This window comes from Limulus polyphemus, unplaced genomic scaffold (genome assembly GCF_000517525.1).
Source record: "Limulus polyphemus unplaced genomic scaffold, Limulus_polyphemus-2.1.2 Scaffold59, whole genome shotgun sequence".
Taxonomy (NCBI): domain Eukaryota; kingdom Metazoa; phylum Arthropoda; class Merostomata; order Xiphosura; family Limulidae; genus Limulus; species Limulus polyphemus.
In genome coordinates this window covers 1,272,889-1,278,403 of record NW_013665669.1, presented here as the reverse complement: position 1 = coordinate 1,278,403, position 5,515 = coordinate 1,272,889, and positions in this window count along the sequence as shown.

Here is a 5,515-nt window from a genome sequence, read left to right as displayed (position 1 = left end):
CCCTCAGATTGTGAGTCCCAAATAAGAACAAAGATAATATTGTGAAAACATTAGTTCCATGAGATTATAAAATTACAAGTACTTATGAATACGTTCGTAACAAAGTGAAGAATATTAAACGCTTCTCGAAAGAATGATTTTCCAATTCATAAAGTAGACAAGGTAATAAGAATACATTTAGAATAAATTCAGATACTGAAACAACATATCATAAATGTGCCCAAATTATCGACATTGATGGTTCTGCCTTTTACTGGAAAACAAGTAATCTCTTGCGTAGAGTCTACCCTCAAATAGATCTGAGAATTATTTTCAAATCTGAAATGGATGTTGCTGTTTTTTTTTAATTCAAAGATACGATTTCTGCACAAACAACATCTAACGTTGTTTATGAACCTACTTGTCCTAGGCAGATATGGTCTACCACTAGATGGCTGGAAACCAGTGTGGAAACGTGGAAATATATTGAGTGAAAACAAATCAAGTGTAAAAATAGCGTGTCACGCGTAGTTGTAACGTAGCAGTAAAGAATGCTCATTTCAAGATTATGGTGAAAAGTAACAACGAAAGCAGTCGTCGTACTAACGGAACTAAAGGTTAAAATCACGAATTAATGAAGTTGGATTATCTGTGAAATTATCATTAAAATTGTGATGCATCCATTCAAAGTGTTTTCGTATATCAATGCATGCTAGATGTAAGCAAATTCATTCTTTTTCTACCAATCGGTTCAAGAGATGCTTAACTCTGTAGTTCAATTATCGCAAGAAACCCAGCTGTTTTCTTTAGTAAGTTTGTTTTGCATTTCGCGCAAAGTTACACGAGAGCTATCTACGGTAGCCGTCCCTAATTTAGCAGTGTAAGACTAGAGGGAAGGCAGCTAGTCATCACCACCACCCACCGCCAACTCTTAGGCTACTCTTTTACCAACGAATAGTGGGATTGACCGTCACATTATAACGCCCCCTCGGCTGAAAGGGTGAGTATGTTTGGTGTGATGGGGATTCGAACCCGCGACCCTCAGATTGCGAGTCGAGCGCCCTAACCACCTGGCTCTTTAGTAAGAAACGCTTTAAAAAAATAATAAGCTGTTTACAAGATTGTGTCTTAACCACCAAAATAACAACAACAACAAGCAAATACATGCTACTTAAGCGTCGTAGGAAAATAAACACGTTATTTGTTATAGTATGATTACACCTGAGGAAAAACGTTACTACGGAAATAAATGTGCTATAAGTTAGCGATTTCATAAAGAACGACTTGATAAGAACGTTGCGAGGAAATAAGCATGATAGTTATCAGGTTACGTCTTCACCTAATGAAAAGCGTGAACTGCATCGAAGGGAAACTAACAAGCTATTCAGTTGGGTACGAATTCGCCTGAAATTGCATAGAGAATAACGTGTTTATCAAGGTGCAACTTAACCAAAGAAAAGCGATGATTAAACTGTCATAGGAAGACAAGAAGCTGTTTAATAGTGTGCGATCTCACCTAAAGACGAATGTGAAATGATCGTTGTGTGGCATTATTTAACAATATATGACATGACAACATTGTAGGAAAATGTGCTAAACAGTGCGACTTCACCTAAACAAGTATATTACCTTCAGTGCTGTGTATGGGGATTAGAGAAAATTGACCATGGTGCGGCTTAACTTGAAACAGGGAATTTGCCAAAATGTTATAAAAATAATATTATTTTCCATAATGTGAATGTACTTAAAGATAGGCGCTGGAATAAACACCTTTTTCAAATTAAATAATAATAGCAGTAGTAGAAACTTGCCCATAAAGAACATTAACAGCTATGTGGTAAAAGAAAAATTAATTAATTTACATTCAATAGTGTATATTATATTAGGATGTTAGATGGGTAATATATCACTGTTGATATAATAATAATAAACAATTTCATCGATGTGTATGTAACTGGAAAGATAGTGAAAAGATATAGTGTATAAGTTTAATTTATTTCGTGGCTTCAGTTTACGTTGTACGACTTAAAACACAAATAAGAGAAGTTTAAACAATGCTTATCGTCCCATATATCTATATATCTAATAATAATAAACAATTTCATCGATGTGAATGTAACTGGAAAGATAGTGAAAAGATATAGTGTATAAGTTTAGTTTATTTCGTGGCTTCAGTTTACGTTGTACGACTTAAAACACAAATAAGAGAAGTTTAAACAATGCTTATCGTCCCATATATATATTAAATTTTAAATTAGATTTTTTATCAAACATGTTTCCAAATCTTATTTATTTTCGTAGTCCGTTTAATGACGTGATAAATATCTTTGGAAAAATATTTCAAAGAGCAATAATAGAGACAACTATATGTATTATCAGTACTTAAAAAACACACTTATACGCATACAAAAAATGTTATAATTACTGATAAATAGCTCTGTTTTTATGAATGTAAAAAAAATATCTTCGGGAAGATTCTATTTTTAAAGATAACTTGCTTATTCTTTCGTGATTATTTGTTTTAGACATAAGGCTGTGATCCCTGGTAATCGGCTCCTGTAGTATTGGAAGGCAAACATTTTCAGTTTTATTTGCATATCACGTTTTTTGATATATATATAATCAAAACACATATAAAGCTATATACAGACACATATATATATTTTTCACAGTACCAAATCGTGAATTTTGTTGAGAAAGAAACGTTAGGCTAAGTTTTATCTTGAATTTACTACTTGTTGCTGAGTTATCTATTATGTTAAACAGTCTGTTCGTTGAACATTTCAGAAGAATAAATTAGTTGCGTTAATTTCACTTATTCTTGAAACGCCTGTATAAATACAGTTTAATTACCGAAACACCATGCGCAAGGCATAATGCTTCTTTCTATTCTCTCTAGTAATGGATTTTATAACATTGCGTTTCAAACATCCTGAGTAGTCACTCCCTATCATATTTCTGTATTCTGTGGAACTAAACAATGACGAGTTTCATTGATATATATATATATTACTCACTTATGCTATTCAACCTGTAAGAATGAACTTAAATACTAAGCTTTCTTTAAACACATGGACGTTTCGCTCAGGTTTGTTTGTTGAATTTCGCGCAAAGCTACAGCCGCTCCAGGGCTATATGCGTTAACCGTTCCTAATTTTGAAGTGATGGTCTATAAGGAAGGCAGCTAGTCAACATCACTCACCGTAAACTCGTGGGCTAATCGTTTACTGACAAATAGTGAGGATAACCATCATATTATTACCCCCTATGGCTGAAAGGGCGAGCATATTTGGTGACGAAATTCGATCCCGTGGTTCGTAGATTACAAGTCAAGAGCTCTAACCAACAGGCATTTCGCTCTGGTAATAAACTCGTTTTGCATTAGGGCTTAACCATTCTAGTTTCATTTACATACGTAACGACACACATGTGCTTCCTGGCTATTTCTAAGTTTTTATTATATAATATTCACGTTTCTCTTTTCTCTGGTGAACACCTTGAGTGGTGGTGGACTTCATACATTCTTAGATTCAGTTATGATTTAGATTCCTTCGAAAAACATATATATGTCTGTGTATGTTTTTTACATAGAACTGTTCTATACACTCAAAGTCAGCATAGTATGTGTATCCACATTTAATACAATTCTAATTCTATATTTAATCAAAAAAGGTGTTTATTAGGACAGAGTCAAAATACTAGAAATGTCTTTAAAGTATAGAGGGTTGAGTTCGTTATATTCGCTAGTCATGTGATTCACATCTGATATTTCTACACTGTTTGATAGTTTGATGGCATCCAAAAATGATCGCTTTTCGGATTGTATATAACAGTCCTCTCCAATGGACGCAAAATATTAATACACTCAAATAATAAAGATATAACCAATGGCATTGAAAAACAAAAAATATATGGATCAACTCTGGGCGCCAGTACCGTCCAGAAAGAGATCTGCAAAATCTCATGTCCCATTTCTGGTAAGCAAATGCGGTCTTATAACAGGTAAGAATCCACGAACTCAAAATTCACTGACAAAAGCTATCCACACCACCCAAGCAATAGTGCTCAACAAAATCAAGAAGGTTCCCCTTTCGTCTGGAAAACGAGACACATTTTACTTTCACGACATATCCAAGAAAGGAAGACCGACCGTATATAACTGTATGAACGATACCTAGCAGTGGACAAATGTCAGTACGCAAAGCATAAGTGTACCTTGATAACTGTACCATTTTCTAGTGGGCAAATAGCGAACAAATTTCAAAAGTGTTAGATGGTATGCGATGATTTTTTTAAAACAATTTTAAGATCACTTCTGGATACTGCGTCAGGGACGAATGGATATAAAGGTAAAGGTGATCCCGAACTCTGCTTACAATTAGACCAATCTTCTGGATTCTTTATACCACACAGAAATACCGCCTATGTACAGAAACGAAAACAACAAACTATGGGCTCACCAAAATAAGGCTTTCAGTCGTACCTCTCATTCAACCACCGCATATCCCAAGCAGCTGGAAAATGAAATGGGTTAATGTTATTCCATACGAAGACACACCGGTCAAGTCACCGAACCCAGTGCCTATGGATTTCTGTGGGATCGGACTGTTGAAATGGTCCTGGGAAACTATTGTGCTTGTACACTAGATGGATTATTGAAAATACGACAAATAGGATTAGTGAGCTCTCGTCGCGTCAACTTTGCAACGGAACTTCTTGCCATGGTGACTACTCTCCTAGGATATTTTCAAGATGCACGGTTGTCAGCTAGAGTATGACCGGACGTGGCGACATGGACTGTTGCGACGTCAACCCTCTGTATAGCTTAACTATGAAACTAATTTAAGCATTAAACCATACATATAATGAAATATTATTCTTTGCAATAAATTTACTATCTCTCTATCCTAGGTTCTTATAGTTCAATTCTAAATAACACCATCCACTATCTCTTCCGTGTATCTGATCCCTCTACCCTCTGCTTTCAGTGAAGACATGCAGGGCCGGTGCAAGGATATTTGGTGCCCTAGGCAAACCTTCAAGCTGTGCACCCCCTCCAATATATAGCAAAATATGCAATTATCAAAAAAGTTCAAAATCCAAATGTAATGATTATATTTGATTTGAATCAAAACAATAACAATTATAAGTATCTATTGATCTACATCTTTTAATGGCTCTGGTTAGATAGTAAAGTCAACGCATTTTTTATTAAACTATGTCTGCCTGGACAGTCGGGCAGTATTAGTTTCGCCCGAAAAAGTTGTGTTGGGTCATAGTTCATACACAAATTTTACCACCCCCAATATTTGCTGCTATAGTCAACTGCCTAGTTTGCATGGTGCTTGCATAGGCCCTGAAGACACGGCTGAAGATTAAAGATTGGAGTTACTTGCGTCATAAGACACACAACGATATGATGAATAATGGCTGGAGACGGCTTGAATGGGTAATGAAGAAAAACTTCAATATAAGTTTTAACATAACAGCAAATGTACAACGTTTCGACAAGGTTTTGTCATCATCTTGTCGAAAC